The sequence below is a fragment of the Sus scrofa genome, chromosome 17, assembly GCF_054392235.1.
Source record: "Sus scrofa isolate SSC_HxYL_T2T_F1_AM1 chromosome 17, Sscrofa_HxYL_maternal_Yorkshire_Landrace_v2.0, whole genome shotgun sequence".
Classification (NCBI taxonomy): domain Eukaryota; kingdom Metazoa; phylum Chordata; class Mammalia; order Artiodactyla; family Suidae; genus Sus; species Sus scrofa.
The window spans coordinates 54,636,844-54,656,455 of NC_139399.1; the positions used below are offsets into that span (position 1 = coordinate 54,636,844).

Consider the following 19,612-nt stretch of genomic DNA (forward strand, 5'->3'; position numbering starts at 1 on the left):
AGAAACGCGACGGTTTCTCAGGCCGGAAACGTGCGGCCTACGTCATCACGTGGCCCCGCCCATCACTCTCGCCGCTACCGAGAAGGCACCTATCATTGGTAGAAGGAGAAGGCGGGGCTAAGGCAGCCGGGGCCTGGGGGAGAAGGCGGAGCCAAACTGGTGCCGGAAGGAGCAGGTTTTATTCCTCCGCCTCTTTTGTATTCCCTGGGAGCCCACTATGTCCAGACGTGGAGTGGAGAAGTGCTCAAGGAGTTATGGCCAACTTAATAAGAGACTGGCACTGAACAGAAAAGGACCATGACATGTTGTGATGCCAACTATGAAAAAGTAGTATGAGGCACAATTCGCTCAATAAAAGTTTATTTAATGCCTTCTATGTAAGAAGGTAATTAGATGGGGAGTAGTCCTGGAAGGACTTTGTATGTAATCTGAGGGATTTATATTTAGTCTAAGAACTGAAGGATGAGCCCAAATTAAGCAGGAAAGATGGGCACTCTTTCTTAAAATGTGGGCTGTAGAAACCATTTGAGATGGGTGAAAGGATCTAAGAATGCATGTGTGGTACATTAACACTGAAAGGCAGTGTTTCAAATTAAAGTGAGTGTTTAAGACCAATATGCATTTAATATTTTTCTAATATTTGCTTATCTCCCTTTTTAACAGAGTGAGGGCTTCCTTCCAAATTTCATCAAAAGGTAACCACATTCAAAGTTATAATAACACTGTTTGTTTTAGAGTTTGTGTATGTGCGTGTTTGTAGAAATTCTTCCACTTTTATCAAGCAATGCTTGGTTTCCATTTGAACAGTGGTGTAAATTTTACTTTGTAAATTTTTTTTTTTCTTTTCATGGCCACCGCACCTGCAGCATATGGAGTTTCTAGGCCGGAGATTAAATCGTAGCCCCAGGTGTGTAGCCCCAGGTGTGGCAGCGCTGAATCCTTTAACCCACTGCACCAGGCTGGGGGTCAAACCTGCACCTCCTCAGCAACCCCAGCTCCTGCAGTTAGGTTCTTAACCCACTGCACCGTGGCGGGGAACTCGAATTTTCCTTTGTAAATTTAAGTAAAAATGAAGAGTCTGTTTAAAGAAAAAATTTTGAAAATTTATTTACTTACATACAGAACAGGTGGTATGTAGATAGGGCAACAATTATGACAATGTTATACAAATGATTAGTGTAGGGGGACATTTATATGGGAGTATGAGAACCTATAGAGTCTGGATCCTAGACTATTTAGGTTGGAAGAAGCCTTAGAAATATATTCTAATCTCTTCTGTCGACTTAAAAATATGGACAACCTGAAAGTTGAGACTTAAGTTTTATTTGGGGCAAAATGAGGATGATAGCCCAGGAGGGAGCATTTCGGATAGCTCTGAAAAACTGCTCCAAAGACACGGGGCGGGGGATGGGGGGGATGTCAATGTGATTTTGGTGAAGGGGGAGGTCCATGCAGTCAAGCACACATTTTACAGAAGGTTGCTGCTAGTCACAAGGAGCAGATATCACCCTGAAGGATTTTAGTGCTTTTCTAGATATGAGGAGATGCAAGAATTGAACTCATAAAATCTGAAAATATTTATCTGAAGACCTATTCTGCCAGTTTTCCCAGAGCACAGAGTGCCTCCCTCCTGATCTCCACCCTGAGCGCCTTTCAGGGGGTGTTGAAGGTCAGCAGCTGCAGTGGCTCATGATTCAAGCCTTGTAGAGGCAGATGGTGGGGCCAGTCTCCAGTTCACACTTGTCGTACAAAAATGGAAAAAGACTCCAAGCGAACTGGTTTGCTGAAAGCCACAGAAAGGGCTGATGGCAGAGGAAGGATTACTCAAGTGATCCTAATTCCTACCTAGATCCTTCTCTCTTTCAGCTCCCAAACTACCTTCCCAAGTCACGTTGTTTCAGGACCACTGAATATTCCTTAAAGTCCTTGCTTCCGCCTGCCTGGGTATTATTGGACTGGGCAGAAAAAAAGCCAAAACTATGATAAAGCCTGTGATCAAATTCTGCCAGGAACATACCCACTGCCTAAAAGAATTAGAGTTGTTTAGCTTGTTCATTCAGGGAGAACACATTTGAGAGAGAAGCCATGAAGTGTCTTGGTAAGAGGGAGTTGGGAAGAGCTTACTGTGGGATATTTGGGTTTGTGCTGGGTACCTCTAAGGTGGGTATAAGGAAGTGGGGAACAGTTTTGAATTGGGCACAGTCAAGAAGCAGGGACAATTCAGTAATCTGTTATCTTAATTTTACCCATAAGGTAGGAGAATTAAAGCAGGGCCAGATGTCATTGAAAAAGAAGCAGGACCTACTCATGTTAGTCAGAAGAGGAGGATGTTGAGTCAAATTTGTGGTTTCAGAGTGGCCTTCTCTATGTCTTGCTGCAAATACAGAGTGGCCTTGTCTGATCTTTGCTTATATTCTGTGAGTCCTTGTTTATGTTCAGCAAAAAACATTGGGTCTGGCTGGCAGCTGAAGGACATTTCACTTTATGACCTGCAAGCATTAGCCCTATCAAAGGTGGGACCCTTCCCATCTCTCGGTGTTTCTGACCCTAAGTAGTTAAGTGTGCCTCACTCATCTAGGTGGCAAAGTCAGGGAGAGCAGATCTTGGAGATCACCTACTTCAATTTCCCACCTCCTGCAAGAATCCCTCAGCAGGGTGGGGAGCTCACTGTTCCCCAAAGCAGCCCCTCCCATATTCGCATTGTCAAAACTTCCCCGCTGCAGAGGAGGAAAAATTTCCCCCTTCCATCTTAGGTTCAGTGATTAGACCAGCTAGACATGGAGGCTTTTATACCATTCTGACAAGGAGCAATACATTTTATTTATTTCTTTAATTTTGTTTTTTGTTTCTTTTTAGGGCTGCACCTCAGCATATGGAAGTTCCCAGTCTAGGGTTCAAATTAGAGCTGCAGCTGCCAGCCTATACCAAAGCCATAGCAATGCCAGATCTGAGCCACATCTGCAACCTATGCCACAGCTTGTAGCAGCGCCCGATCCTTAACCTGCTGAGGGAGGTCAGGGATCAAACCTGAATCCTCATGGTTCTTAACCTACTGAGCCACAATGGGAAATGCAGTTTTTTGTTAGTTTTTAAAAAACTTCGTTGAGGTATAGATTTACAGTGTTGTGTTAATTTCTTTTTCTTTGTCTTTTTGCCATTTCTTGGGCTGTTCCTGCGGCATATGGAGGTTCCCAGGCCAGGGGTCTAATCGGAGCCATAGCCACCAGCCTACGCCAGAGCCACAGCAACGCAGGATCCGAGCCACGTCTGCAACCAACACCACAGCTCACGGCAACGCCGGATCGTTAACCCACTGAGCAAGGGCAGGGACCGAACCCGCAACCTCATGGTTCCTAGTCGGATTCGTTAACCACTGCGCCACGATGGGAACTCCTGTGTTAATTTCTTTTATACAGTGAAGTGACTCAGTTATACATATACACATATCCATTCCCATGTAGATTGATCACAGAATGTTGAGTAGAGTTCCCCTGTGCAGCAGGGGAACTGTTCCCCATACAGCAGGTCCCCATTGACCAGCCATTCCATATATAATAGTGTGGATATGCCAATCTCAAATTCCCAGTCCTTCCCTCGCCCTCCCCCTTCCTCTTTGGTAACCGTAAGTTTGAAGTCTGTTTTGTAAATAAGCTCATTTGTATCATTTTTTTAGATTCCACATGTGATATCATATGATATTTGTCTTTCTCTGACTTACTTCACTTAAAATGGTAATCTCTAGGTTCATCCATGTTGCTGCAAATGGCACTATTTCATTCTTTTTATAGCTTAGTAATATTCCATTGCATATGTGTACCACATCTTTACCCATTTCTCTATAGATGGACATTTAGGTTGCTTCCATGTGTTGGCTATTGTAAGTAGTGCTGCCATGAAAATCAGGGTGCATGTATGTTTTCTTCTTTTTTTATTTTTAATGTTTTAATTGAAGTATAGTTGATTTACAATGTTGTAATAATTTCTGCTGTACAACATAGTGACTCAGTTAATTATGTACACCCATCCATTCTCTTTTGGGTTCTTTCCCCCCATGGATTATCACAAAATATAGGGTAGAGTTCCCTGTGCTATACAGCAGGTCCCCATTGGCCAATCACTCCGCATACCTCAGTGTGCATATGCCAGTCCCACACCCCCAGTCCATCCCAAGAGTGATACACTTTAAATTTGTAGAGAAGTGATAAGATAAGGGAAGGAAGCTTATGGATTTTAGGGTACAGCTTGTGGGAAGGACAATATAAGAAACTAATAGAAAATAAGAGTTGTTTTAGTAAGGTTTGTTTTGTAGATCTTCTCACTGGTAAGAGTCTACCTAGATGTGTCTCCTGTGATTAATTTTTTTTTTTTTTTGTCTTTTTGCCTTTTCTTGAGCTGCTCCCACAGCATATGGAGGTTCCCAGGCCAAGGGTCTAATCGGAGCTGTTGCTGCTGGCCTACGCCAGAGCCACAGCAACTCGAGATCTGAGGTGCGTCTGCCATCCACACCACAGCTCATGGCAATGCCGAATCCTTAACCCACTGAGCAAGGCCATGGATTGAACCTGCAACCTCATGGTTCCTAGTGGGATTCGTTAACCACTGTGCCACAATGGGAACTCCACCTGTGGTTAGCTTCTGCTGTGTTTAACTTTGGCCTTCCTGGTTGAGAGGAGATGGGAGCCACCTTCACAAAGGGACATTTATAGGGAGAGGGCACAGAGCTTTTCTGTGTCTCCTCAGTTGTCTCCAGCTGGAAATTCTCCATATGCTAAAGTGGCATATGTAAGGGTAGAATAATCTGATCACCTACACTCCTATATATTGTTTGAAAAGATAACGCATGTACTTGATTTTTTTTTTAAATACTGCATAAAAAAACATACAGTGGGCCTTCTCATTGTGGTTTAGCAGGTTAAGAACCCAACTAGTATCTATGAGGATGCGGGTTCGATCCCTGGCCTTGCTCAGAGGGTTAAGGATCCAGCATTGCCACAAGCTGTGGCATAGTTCACAGATGCGGCTCCGATCGGGGGTTGCCGTGGCTGTGGCATGGTGGCTACAGCTCCAATTTGACCCCTAGCCTGGGAATATCCATATGCTGCAGGTGTGCCCCTAGAAAGACAAAAAACAAACAAAAAATACAGTGCAGGCGTTCCCATCGTGGCTCAGTGGTTAACGAATCCAACTAGGAACCATGAGGTTGCAGGTTCGATCCCTGGCCTTGCTCAGTGGGTTAAGGATCCGGCTTTGCCCTGAGCTGTGGTGTAGGTTGCAGACACAGCTCGAATCCCACTTTGCTGTGGCTGTGGCGTAGGCCGGTGGCTACAGCTCCGATTAGACCCCTAGCCTGGCAACCTACATATGTTGTGGGAGTGGCCCTAGAAATGGCAAAAAGACAAAAAAAAAAAAAAAAATTACAGTGAAAACGTATTAGCTTACTCGTCTCCATCTCCTAGATTTCTTTTCAGAGTTCATGTATGCACATACCAGCAATGTATGTCTCATACACTCTTTTTACTCACAGTTGCATTCCAACCATGTGGGTTTGCACATTGCTTATTTCACTTAACTTTTCATTCATTCAGGAAATATTTACCAAGCTCTTGTTATGTGCCAGGCACTGTTCCCACTGTTGAGAAAACAACAGGGAACAAATAAAATGCTTGCCCTTAAAAGAATCTATGCTGTAGTAGTGAAAGGAGCCAAGTGACAAACATATAGAATTACATCAGATACTGACAAAAGCTATGAAGAAAAATAAAATGGGAGAGGAGAAGACAGAATTGATGGGGTCTGCTACTTAATTTTTTTAAAATTTATTTTATCAAAGTGTCGTTTTTTAAAAAAATGAAAGTTGAGAGTTAAATTTTATTTCGGGCAACATTAGGACATAAGTCCAGGAGACAGCATCTCAGGTAGCTCTGAGAAAAACTCTCCTGGGAGGTGAGTTGGGGAACTAGGATGTGTAGGAGTTTTTGCAACAAAGGGCAGGTAGCAGGAACAAAAGAGGTCTGGTCTTTGATATGCACCTCAGCTATGGGGGCCAATAATCCTGAGTTTTCACAGCTCTAGGGGCTCATCAGCTCATCCTTGGAGGTGGCTGCATTCTCAGATGACTGTGACATCCTTTGTTTTGTCCACTTAACTAGAGCCCAAAGAGGAAACAGTGACTATCAGGACATGTGTGATAAAGGGGAGGGGGAGGGGCATGCAGCCAGGCACACACATCACAGAAGTTTGCTGCTGGTCTCTTGAAGGCTCCTGTCAGTCACAAGGAGCAGACATCACCACGAAGGCTTTTAGTGTTTTTCTAGGTATGAGGAGATGCAAGAATTGGGCACATAAAATCTTCTCTGGAAACTATCTGACTCTCTGAGGATCTGTTCTTCCAGTTTTCCCAGGGCATAGAGTGCTTCATTCCTGATTTTCACCCTGCGCTCTGCTCGGGGGGTGCTGCGGGTCAGCAGCTGCAGTGGCTCATGATTAAATCCAAGTAGAGGCAGATGGCATGTGATGGCAATTGTCAACCTCTGGTTCACAGAAGTGCAGCTGATTTACAATATCATGTTAGTTTCAGGTGTACATCACAGCAATTCCGTTACACGCATACAAATATTCTTTTTCAGGTTTCTTTCCCCTCATTCAGGTTATTACAAAATATTGACTCTAGTTCCCTGTGCTTGCGACTCTAAGTAGTGTAGTCAGGGCAGGTCTTTTTGAAGACTTGACATTTGAGCAGAAATCTGAAGGAAGTGAGGATGCAAGTCATGGAGATATCTGGAAGAAGAGTGGTCCCAGCATGGAACAGCAAGAGGAAAGGCCCTGAGATAGAAGGATGCTTAACCTAGAAACCTCAAAGCCTGGTGGCTGGAGCATGGAGAAGAAAATGGTGAGAGGTGGGACTGAACAGGCATCCAGGGCAGTAGTTCACTTGCGGATCTGTTGTTGACCATAGTAACTCCAGATTTTGTTCAGCACACTTCAAGCTTTTAAACAGGGGAAAGATGTGATCATGTTTACATTTCAAGAGGATCATTTTGGCTACTGAGTGGAAAAAAGACTGGGGCAGGGTTGGAAGATAGAGTAGAAGCAACGACAGGGCTAGTCCGGAGACTCTTGCTGTGTGCAGTGAAAAATATTGCCTGCCATAGCAGTAAACAAAGGACTTTGCAGCCATCAAGCCACTACAGCCACCTGGCACAGTGAGCCCTGAGGGAACTCAGGATGGAGATAGTCACCCCCAGCTGTGCACCCTGAGGGGACTGCGGATGGAGAGAAGCAGGATACTGGTCCTAGACAGATAAGGTGCTTATCAAAGGAATGATTTCAGTGAGCCCAGAATCTTGCATCCTCCCATACACAGAAAAGCTCTAAATTCCTTAACTTGAGCCATCCGGTTTTCTTTAATTAACAGTCATCTTTGTTGCAAAAACTCATATATTTTGGTTCCTTCCTTATCTCTTCGGAATAGTCTCTAAGAACCAGCTGAGAGGCTGTGTCCTGGGCTTAAGTCCTCAGTTTCGTCAGCCAGATAAAACATAATTCTTTTTTTTTTTTTTTTTTTTTTTTGTCTTTTTGCTGTTTCTTTGGGCCACTCCCGCAGCATATGGAGATTCCCAGGCTAGGGGTCCAATCGGAGCTGTAGCTGCCAGCCTACGCCAGAGCCACAGCAACACGGGATCCAAGCTGCGTCTGCAACCTACACCACAGCTCACGGCAACGCCGGATCCTTAACCCACTGAGCAAGGGCAGGGATCGAACCCGCAACCTCATGGTTCCTAGTCGGATTCGTTAACCACTGCGCCACGACGGGAACTCCAGATAAAACATAATTCTTAAGTTTTTGGTTGTGCTTTTTTTTTTTTTTTTCCTTCAGTCAATGGCTGTATGCGTAGCTTGAAGATAAGTCTATTCTAAACTGTATCTACATCTATTTCAGTCCCTCTTAATTTTTTTTTTTTTTTTGTGGCAATCCATTTTATGGATGTACCATAATTTACCTAACCATTGTTGGTGGACGGTTAGACTGGTCTCGGCCTTTTTGCTGTCATACACAATGGAGCAATGAATACCTTTTATGCTCATGTTCCAATATTATCTGCAGGATTATTCCAGAAAATATAACTGCTGGTGTTAAAGTAAATTTTTTCTCATATTGAAATTAAATCTGGCGATCTCATGCTCACTGTCAGCCCAAAGAAACACGTTTTTTTGTTTTTTATTTTTTAAAAAATTCTTTGTCACACCACCAAGTTGGAAATTAGAGAGAGAGGCATGTGCCACCCCTCCCACATCAGTTTTCACGGCTTTAAATATCCCCAGTCTAGCAAGCTTCCGCCTGCGGCTCCAAATCTTCCCGGAATAGTCTCCATCTCAGGTGACAGAGAGAGAAACTGAGGCACAGGCAGGCTCTGAAACACAAGTCCTGCCCCTGCCCTGCTGTCCCCTTTCCACCCAACGTTTCCTTCCTTCTCTTTTCCCTCGGCGACAAGTTCCAGGCTGCCAGCCCCCACCCTGGGTTTCTCACCACTCAAAATCCCAACTGCCAGCCGCTTTCTCTCCTCCGCCCGCTCGGGGGCAGCGGCCGGGGCCGCGAAGTCTCCTGGTCCCCTCCGAGCCGCCGTAGCGCCAGCCTCGGGAGAGCGGCAGCTCCGGTTGCCAAGGCAACGTGCGCCGCTGAGCGCGGCCGGCGCCAGGCGGCCCTAGGGAGGCGCTGCGGGCCGGTGGCCCGGGCTCGGCTGGCGGCTGCACTGCAGGTGAGCAGGGGCCGGGAGGGTAGTCGCGGCCCAAACGCGCGTCTCCCGGCGTCGACTCGTCGCAGCAGGCGAGGGGCTGGGAGTCTGGGGACCCCAAGGAAGGAGACCGGGGCCTGACCTTTAAGCTCCCTGCCGGCGCCAGGGCGGCGCCCCCTCGTGCCCTTTAACCCTCGGCGTTGGTGTGGAGAGCGCTTTGGGATGTTTATTTGGGGGCTGTTGGCCTGATTTGAAAGTTTCTTAAAAAAAAAAAAAGCCATTCTTATTTGGGGATCGAGGAATAACTCGGAACTATAGAGAACGTGCTTCTGTGCGACTCTGGGGCCAGAGAGGATTGATTTCTTTGTGTATCAGTTTTCCCATCTGCAGAATGGGGATAATGAGAGCACCTGTCTTAGATGGTAATTATGAAGTATATTTAGATTTCAAATTCTTGCAGGTGAGTCCTCAATCCTTGGGAGCTTTTATTATTACTACCACTACTACTAGGAGGTCCATCATTGAGCATGTATTGTGTGCCAGGGCCTGGGCTGATGGCCAGGAGTAAAAAAGTGAATGAGACATCTTGTTCTCAGGGAACTCCACAGTTTTACCGTATAAATAGGAATTCATTGTGGTTCCAGCTTTGATTTTTGACATACTGGGGATTGTGAATATGCAGAGAAGTCAGTTCACCTAAATAGCTGGAGATGAGGTTGTGGAAAATGGTCAAAGAGAGATTCCAAAAGAAGATGACTTCCAAAATGAGACATGAAGGCTGCCTTTGTATCTGCTGGAAGATGAAGCTGGTGGAGTGCGTTCTGTTCTAGGTAGAGAGAACAGCCAGTGCAAGGTCTTGGGGTGAAAAATGCAGACTTCTTGGACATTTGCAAGGATTTCACAGCCTGGTTAGACCGATTGGAAGTGGTCTGGCTAGCTGTATTTGACAGATAAGCAGTTGCCCTTGTAAGTTTTGAGGCGTTTGGGCTTCTTTGTGGGGTCTAGTGGGGCGCACCAAAGGATTTAAATCAGGTGATGAATATGTATTGTGTGTGTTTGATCAGAGGTTTGGTTTTTTGTTTTTTCTCAGTCTCATCACTCCTCCAGGCTGTTTTTCACATTGCGGCTATTCATTTATGCAAAAAAAAATATTTTTCATCTTGCAAAAAAATATTTATTGAGTGTCTGCTGTGTGCCAGACACTGTGTTAAGTAGTAAGGAATACATGCCATGTCCTCGTGGCATGTATTCCACACATATTCAAAGATACTTTTGTGGAGACAAAAGCAGTTCAGTACAAGTGGAATTTAATCAATATTGGAAGAGACCCATTCAGGGAGATTTTGCTTTTTTTGGGGGGGGGGGAGGCCCAAATCATTCAGGGCCACTATGTTGCACACTCTAGACAGAACCATTCACTTAGACTACACAGGAAAAAATGGCCAGGGAAGTGGGAGGAAAGCTAAGAGTGTGTAGTAATGAAAGCTCAAGGAAGAGGTCAACTTTGCTGGACGGTGCTGCTGAGATTTCAAGCGAAATAAGTTAAAGGCTAAAATGTGCCTTTTGCATAAGTAAGTATAGAGGTCACCAAGCACTTTAATTGAGCAGATTTGGTGAAAGGGTGGGGGCGGAATCTATAATATCGGCAACTTCCAAAGGTTCAATGTAATATGTCAGTGGGATGAGAGAGAGTGGGATGTGAGAAAGTAAAGACGGTGTAGGCAGCTCCAAGAAGTGTGGCTGTGAAGGGAAGCGAGAGAAGGCAGGCTGTAGAGTGGGGAATCAGGTGAAGTCATTTTAAGCAGGAGAGAGACACGAGCAGATTTAAATGCTGGTGGCAGAGAGCCAGCGAGTGAGGGCGAGGCTGAGAAAGTACAGATGAAGGGGAAAAATCGATGGCACAGCTTTCCAGAGACTGTGAGAGTGGATGCGATCCACAGCACAGATCCTTTGCAAAGAATCTGATGGCATCTTTTTTTCTTTTTTTAATTTTGAGACGTGGAAAGCAAGTTAATTGCTGAAAAGGACTGCACCTTTTATAATGTGTAATGCAACCAGAAAAAAAAAAAAGATGTCCATATGGAAAGTTATGTGTTCCTTCTCATCAGATAGCAGACACTTATTGAACTAATACTGTGTTGAGCACTCTCCATGCACTGGTCTCAGGTGATAAGACGATTTTTACAACTCTGGGAGATAGCCACTAGTGTAATCCCCAGCTTATGGTTGAGGAAATTGAGATAAAAATGCTTGGCCAAGGTCACACAGGATTTGAATCCAGGTCTGCCTGAGCCCAGAGCATTTGCCCTTAATCACTACCTAAATGCTATGATTGTCTACATATGATATGATTATCTGCTGAGAAAATTCAAGGGAATCGAGTTAAAAATAAGCAAACCATAAGGTAGGCAAAAACCATAGCTTTATGCCAGCAGTCATAGTCAGAAAATGGAATGGTGAGATGACAATAGCAACATGAAAAATAAACACCTAGAAATAGACTTTAAAATAGAGTAACTGTTGCCTAGAGGTCAGGAGGTATAGGTCCGGATGGGTGTTTGCATGAGGAGAAGGTATTTTTTTCCTTGGGAGAAATCAGGGCGTTGATGCCAGAAGAAGGGCATGTAAAAAAAACCAGGTGTCTGTTATGAGACAGAATGAGAAAATATGCAAAGATGTTGACTATGATGTTTTTATAATGTGGAAAGACTGAAAACAGACTGGTTAAATTATGATGCAGTCATGTGATGGGTACTATCAGCCATTAAAAAAGGAGGTAAGAACGATATATATGGGAAAGATGTTTACATCCTATGGTTAGGTGCGAAAAATAGATTGCAGTGTGTTTCTATTCTTGTTTTTTTAGGCGTCTACATCCATATTTATAGGCAAAATGTCTAGAAAGACAAGTTGTTTAAAACAGCTTTTTTAATTGTCCTAAAATACCCGTAATATCAAATTTATCTTAACCATTTTTAAGTGTACAGTTCAGTAGTGTTAAGGATATTCACATGGTTGTGCAGTCAACCTCCAGAACTTTTTCATTTTGCAAAACTGAAACTTTATACCCACTGAAACAACTCCACATTTCCCCCTCCCTCTAGCACCTGTCAGCCTTCATCTGCTTTGTTTCTATGAATTTGACTACCCTGGGTACTGCATGTAAGTGGAATCATGCAATATTTGTTTTTTCGTGATTGGCTTATTTCACTTAACAATGTCCTCAGGTTTCGTCTGTGTCATATGTCAGAATTTCCTTCCTTTTTAAGGCTGAATAATAATCCCATTATATAGATATACACATTTTGTATATATGTTGTATGTAAGAACACATTTTGTTTACTCATTTCATAGATGGACATTTAGGTTGCTTCCCCCTGTTGGCTATTGTGAATAATGAGTGTGCCAGAAAGATAAGTTCTTTTTGTCTGTGTCATGAGATCATGGGGAGATTTTTATTCCTTTCCTTATTGCTTTATTTTTCTTTTTATGAGCATGAATGGCTTTCGCAATCAGAAAAAGCAATAAGGATATATTCTATATGGGCAGATGGGGAAGTAAAGGTTAAAAAAATGCAAAAAAAAAAAAAAAAAAGACCTGATCTAGGGCAGTGGCAGCAGGAATGAAATGGGGTGTGCAGGTTGAGAGACATTTCAGGAGAATCAGGAGGAGTTGACAGCTAAGAGGTAAGGGAGAAAGGAGTGGAGGATGAACCTTGGGGGCCCGTGGAGAGAAGGGGCTTAACCCAGGGGAGGAGGAAGGAACTAAGGGTGGGGAGCCACCTGAGCCTTTTTGTTCAGGAGTTGAGTCTTTTTCCTGAAAGCGGAGGGAAACCATTGAAAGGAAGGGAAATGACTTAATCAGATTTGCATAGAAAGATCACCCTGGCTCCTGCCCACCTATTCTGCAAGCTGAAGCCATATAGTGCCAAATTTCCCTTTGTGTTACTTAGGCTTGACCCCTTGCTAATTTCCTCTTGTTTGAGATGAAGCATTAGCCCTGAAAGATGCCTATCTGTTCTTCTCAAAGCACCTGGAATATGTTAAACAAAGTCCTATTTAGATTACATTGATTCCTAATTGCTTTCGGTTTTATCTTAACACAGTCTCCTGTAAATTTGCTTTCTACCTTTAGTAGGATTATAATTGGGAATGTAAACAAGAAATATAAACAACTCAAGTTAGAGACCTTCAATTTATTGCAGATATCTTAGACACTCTCCTTTGGGGAGAAAGGGGCCAATAAAGTGAACAGTGTCTTATTATTATTATTTTTATTACTCAAATGAATTTATCACATATGTAGTTGTATAATGATCATAACAATCTGATTTCACAGGATTTCCATCCCACAGCCCAAGCACATCCCCCCACCCCCCAAACTGTCTCCTCCGGAGACCATAAGTTTTTCAAAGTCTGTGAGTCAGCATCTGTTCTGCAAAAAAGTTCAGTCTGTCCTTTTTTCAGATTCCACATGTCAGTGATAGCGTTTGATGTTGGTGTCTCATTGTCTGACTGACTTCACTTAGCATGATAGTTTCTAGGTCCATCCATGTTGCTAAAAATGCTGGTATTTCGTTCTTTTTAATGGCTGAGTAATATTCCATTGTGTATATGTACCACTTCTTGATCCACTCCTCTGTCGATGGACATTTAGGTTGTTTCCATGTCTTAGCTGTTGTAAATAGTGCTGCAATGAACATTGGAGTACATGTGTCTTTGCAAGTCATGGTTTTCTCTGGATAAATGCCCAGAAGTGGGATTGCTGGATCAAATGGTAGTTCTATTTTTAGTTTTCTGAGGAATCTGCATACTGTTTTCCACAGTGGTTGCACCAATTTACAATCCCACCCAATAGTGTAATAGGGAACAGTGTCTTATTAATGGGTTACTGTTAGTTCAAAACAAAAATTCTTGTGTCCAAATGGATTCAGCTCATTACCTGTTTCTACTCCCACAAACCTGTAATCAGTCTGTCTCTTCCAGAGCATCGCAGAGAGCGCGCTTACTGTTGTTTGTAAGCGTTTGCAGCTTTTAAGAGCCGAATGTCTTAAAAGTGTGAGCCTGTGATCTCATTTCACTCCTTCTAGCAATCCTATGGGATAGGGATTATCATTCCTATTTTCAGATGAGAAATTGAAGACCAGAGGATTTAAGAAGCCGCTCAGCTCCTACAGCTAATAAATTCTGGAGTTTGAATCCAGGTTTTCTTAATTTTTTTTTTATTACAGCTTCTTCTTATGGCAAGTTTTAAACATACACAAAAGTACGAAAGATGTATGAGTATAAATACCTTATGTTCACACCCCAGCTTCAGCAGATACCAACCTGGGGTCAGTTTTATTTGATCTCTAACCCCTGCTCTCCTCCCACCTATGATTATTTTAAAGCAAATCCTAGACATATCATTTAATCTTTAATATGCATTTTGGAGGTAAGGATTTTCCTCCCCCTCTTTTTTCCTCTATAATCACAATATTATCACACCTAGGAAAATGAACAGTAGTAATTCCTAAATATTACCTAGAATCCATTTGGTGTTCAGTTTCTTCAGTTATCTCATAAATGTCATTTTATACTTGGTTTGTTTGAATTGGGATCAAAACAAGGACCACCTATTATTTCTGGTAATCCACAGCAATTTCACCTGTCCTCCCCGCCGCCCAACCCTCCCTGTCTTTTATTTGTTGAGGGAGAATCAGGTCATTCGTTCTGTACAGCTAGTCACATTCTGGATTTGGCTTTTTATATCCCTTTAATGTATTCCTCTATCCCCCCCCCCTTTTTTTTGGCCATTGCACTTTATGGGTAGTGCCGTGTGTCACATCAGCAAGCAGTAAAGGCTGGTTCTCACTTTGTGTGGCATCGGGATTGATCATTGGGTTCAGGTGTTGGTTAGCACAATTCCTCTGTTGTAAGTTTCTCATGAGCCTTTCACAGAATGATTTTAGCAGCTGTCACTGGTCATTGCCTAGCTCTACTGTTTCATTAGGGGTTGCAAAACAAATCCAGGTGTACTTGATGCCAAGTCATTGCTCTGTTAAATCCCATGTCTCCTGATTAAAGAAAGCTTTTGCAGAACTGCTATTAATAATTCAGCTTAATATATTTTAAAAATAAATCTGTATGCTCCGTTCAGTACTGGTTACTTATAATATTGCTTTCCTGGGTTGGTCTTAGGTGTTGGCAAAACCACACTGCGAAGGGCTGCCTATATCAGTGCTTTTCAAACTGTAGGTTGTTCCCTACAGTTGGTTGGGAATTAGTTGGTAGAGGAATTATTTGGGAGAGGAATTCCAGCATATTTTTTTTTCTTTTTTGTCTTTTCTGGGACTGCACCTGTGGCATATGGAGGTTCCCAGGCTAGGGTTCTAATCAGCACTGTAGCCACTGGCCTACGCCAGAGCCACAGCAATGCCAGATCCTAGCTGAGTCTGTGACCTGCACCACAGCTTACAGCAACGCCGGATCTTTAACCCACTGAGCCAGGCTGGGGATTAAACCTGCAACCTCATGGTTCCTAGTCAGATTAACCACTGAGCCACAGGGGGAACTCGACCAGCATATTTTTTTAATTGAAAAAAAGAGTAGAAAGGACAGGTGGGGAAAAGTGTATATCATACAGGAAGAATAAGCTTTTCTTTGTAAAACTCTTTTTTTTTCAGCTCTTTATATGTATGTGTGAGCCATGATGTGAAATATATTCCTTATTGGGGGTTATATTCCAAACCATGTTGGTCTAATGTTCAGATGATCACCCTGATATGTAGCAAGTTTCTCATTCAAGGATCCAATTATGTTCAAATCTGCTACTTACAAAATAGTGCCGTGTATCGATCTATTTTAGAATTTCATTTAAGGGGTTTTTTGGTTGACTGCCAGTTAACCAGAATTGCATTACCCCCAATGACCTAATCCTCTACTCTTCAAGTTGAATACGTGAATAAATGTGAACTCTTCCAGGAATTTTCATACATGGCTGATATTTTTGATGCTTCGTTATCCTTGAGGTAGGGGAGATGATTCCACTGGCGTCATTAAAGGCATGCTGGAGTCTGATCAGTTTGAGTTGTTTGGGGAGGAGAAAGAAGTCAGGACTGGGTGAGTGGAGAAACCACCAGCCCCTGGGCTGGCTTCTGAGGCATAGGAGTGGGGCAGTGGCCGCCAGACAAACCAGGCCCGCGTGGTAGCAAAGGCAGTCCTAGTATTGTTCCCGCCCTGACATCAGTGGGTGGGGTATTTAGTAACAGCAGCCACCAGGCCCCAGGAAAGGCAGACCTTGGATTATAGTGTACAGTTAACATTTTAAAGCTGTGGAGACGTTGGAGTTCCCCGGTGGCCTAGCAGTTAAGGATTCAGCGTTTTCACTGCTGTGGCTCAGGTTCAGTCCCTGGCCCAGGAACTTCTGCATGCCCTGGGCACAGCCAAATTAAAAAAAAAAAAAAAAAAAAAAAAAAAGCAGGGGGTGGTGGTGGTGGCCATGGAGTCAGGGAGTATAAGTTGCTCAGAATCAACCAGTAAGTGGGTGAGCCAAATTTCAACACTTTACCATATCCTGGAAATATTCTGAATAAATATATGTTGTTGAGTGAGTGCTTTAATAATAGTACCTACAACATATAGTGGTAAGGATTGAGTATGCAGTTAAAGCACTTAACATAGTGCGTGCTTGTGAGAACCCCTGAGTAAATATTGGCTGCCATTATTATTTCTTCTTCTTTTCTTTCTTTTTGGATGATGAATTTAATTTATATTTTAAACGTCTCCTTATTGATTAAATGATTAAAGCTGGATTACAAGGATTTTTAAAAATTGAGACGTAATTCACATATTACACTGTATTTGTTTTAGGCCTGTGACATGATTCGATATATGTATATATTGCAAAATGATTACCACAGTAAGTTTAGTTAACATCCATCACCACACATAGTTACATTTTTTAAAATTTTCCTTGTACTGAGATCTTTGAAGATTTATTGTCTTAGCAACTTTCAAATATACAATAGAGTATTTTTAACTGTAGTCACCGTGCTATACATTGTATCCCCATGATTTACCAGTCTTATAACTAGAAGTTTGTGCCTTTTGACCACCTTCACCCATGTCACCCATTCACCACATGTTTCTGGCAACCACTGGTCCGTTCTCTGCATCTGTGAGTATGGTTTTTTTTTTGTTTTTTGTTTTTTAGAGTCCACATATAAAGGAGATCATACAGTATTTGCCCTTCTCTGTATGACTAATTTCACTTAGCATAATGCCCTCAGGATTCATCTATGCTCTTTTAAATTATAGGATCTCCTTTTTATAGCTGAATAATATTCTATTGTATAAATATACCACCTTTTCTTTATTTGTTCACCCGTTGATAAATACATAGGTTGTTTCCATGACTTGGCTATTGGAAATAATGCCGCCATGAACATGGGGTTGCAGATCTTTTTTTTCAAAATAGAGATTTCATTTCCTTTCTTTTGGGCAGATACTCAGAAGTGGAATTGCTAGATCATAGGTTAGTTCTAATTTTAGTTTTTTGGGGAACCTCCACACTGCTTTCCATAGAGACTGTACAAGTTTGCATTCTCACCGATAGTGTGTAAGGATTCTCATTTCTCCAAGTCCTTGCCAGCACTTGTTATCTGTTTTTTCACAAAAGCCGTCCTAACAGGTGTAAGGTGATATCTCACTGTGGTTTTGATTTGCATTTCCCTGATGATTAGTGATGTTGCACACCTTTTCATGTACCTGTTGGTCATTTGTATGTGTTCTTTGGAAAATGTCTATTCAAGTCCTCTGCCCATTTTTTTAGTTGGATCGTTTGTTTTTCTTTTGAGTTGAATAAGTTCTTTATATATCTTGGAAATTAACCTTTTATCAGATAGATGATTTGAAAATATTTCTTCCATTCTGTAGATGGTTTCGTTGATGGTTTCTGTTGCTGCATGGAAGTTTTTCAGTTTGATGTAATCCCATATGTTTACTTTCGCTTTTGTTGCCTTTGCTTTGGTGATGCCAAGACTCATGTCAAGGAGCTTGCCGCCTATGTTTTATTCAAGGAGTTTTATGGCTTCAGGTCTTATGTTCATGTTTTTCATCCATTTTGAGTTGATTTTTTTAATATAATGATTTTTTTCATTATAGCTGGTTTACAGGGTTCTGTCAGTTTTCTACTGTACAACATGGTGACCCAGTCACACATACATGTATAGATTCTTTTTTCTCACATTATCATGTTCCATCATAAGTGACTAGATATAGTTCCCAGTGCTGCACAGAAGGATGTCATTGCTTATCCATTCCAAAAGCAATAGTCTGTATCTATTAACCCCAAGTTCCCAATCCATCCTGCTCCCTCCCCCTTGGCAACATGAGTCTATTTGCCAAGTCCATGATTTTCTTTTCTGTGGCAAGGTTCACTTGTACCGTATAGATTTTGAGTTGGTTTTTGTATATGGTGTAAGAAGTGGTCAAGTTTTAGTCTTTTGCATGTGGCTGCCTCTTTTCCCAAACCTATTGAAGATACTATCCTTTATCCATTATATTCTTGGCTCCTTTGTGTACAGTTAATTGACCCTATACATGTGGGTTTATTTTTTGGTGCTCTCCTCTCTTCCGTTGATCTATATGTCTGTTATTTCTGAAATATGATTCACATTGTTGATTGGTTAAGCCTCCTGGTACTCCCTGCACAGTTTCACATTTCAGCTGCTGCCTTTGCTTCCATATGGATTGGTGGTACACCCTTCTCATTGAAAAAATGATTATCAGTCTCCTTTGTTTTGAGACAACTAATAGTTAAACATATTAGAGATTAGCACCTAGTTGGTGTAGCTCTGAAAATGGTGGGATCTGGGGGAGATATAGGCAGATGATACCTTATGAACAAAGAAACAGAGCAAAATGTTTTGCTCATAAAGCCTTCTTTTTTGTTTTTAATTTTACTCTTATCAAAGTGATAATAAAGCCTTCTTAATTCTGTGCTGTAAATTCTCTAATTGGGGATCTCAACTCCCTGGAGAATGACAATTTCTAAGTTTTTATAAATAATTTGATAAAATGTTTAGTTGTACATGAGGCAGATTTGGGTGACTATAAAGAGTGATTCTCCATAGCCAGTGTACTTTTAAGACTAGATGGTGTTTCTTAGAAACGAAGAAAACCATAGAAAAGATCAATGAAACGAAAAGCTTGTTCTTTGAAAAGATCAACAAAATTGATAAACCCTTAGCCAGACTTATCAAGAAAAAAAAGAGGACTCAAATCAATAAAATCAGAAAAGAAAAAGGAGAAGTAACAGCGGACATCACAGAAATACAAAGAATCATAAGAGACTACTACATGCAACTATATGCCAATAAAATGGAAAACCTAGAAGAAATGGACAAATTCTTAGAAAAGTGTAATCTTGCAAGACTAAACCAAGATGAAATAGAAAAGATGAACAGACTAATCACAAGTACTGAAATTGAAACTGTGATTAAAACACTTGCACCAAGCAAAAGTCCAGGACCAGATGGCTTCACAGGAGAATTCTATCAAACATTTAGAGAAGAGCTAACACCTATCCTTCTGAAACTATTCCGAAAAACTGCAGAGGAAGGAACACTCCCAAACTCATTCTATGAGGCCACCATCACCCTGATACCAAAACCACGCAAAGATACCACAAAAAAAGAAACTTGCAGGCCAATTTCACTGATGGACATAGATGCAGAAATCCTCAACAAAATACTAGCAAACTGAATCCAACAGTACATTAAAAGGATTGTCTGTCATGATCAAGTGGGATTTATCCCAGGGATGCAAGGATTCTTCAGTATCTGCAAATCATACACCACATTAACAAACTGGAGAATAAAAACCATGTGATCCTCTCAA

General features: G+C 42.1%; 1 protein-coding gene across 5 annotated transcripts in view; it reads left to right on the forward strand.

Annotated features, from left to right (window-relative positions):
• The first annotated feature begins 137 nt into the window (after positions 1-137).
• The window catches only part of PKIG (cAMP-dependent protein kinase inhibitor gamma), a 119,218-nt gene continuing 99,743 nt past the window's right edge, over positions 138-19,612 (forward strand). For 2 of the 5 annotated variants that reach the window (XM_085002859.1, XM_085002860.1), the window contains exons 1-2: positions 8,683-8,756; positions 11,837-11,894. The gene's annotated coding sequence lies outside the window, so the exon portion shown is untranslated. 5 annotated transcript variants of the gene reach the window in all.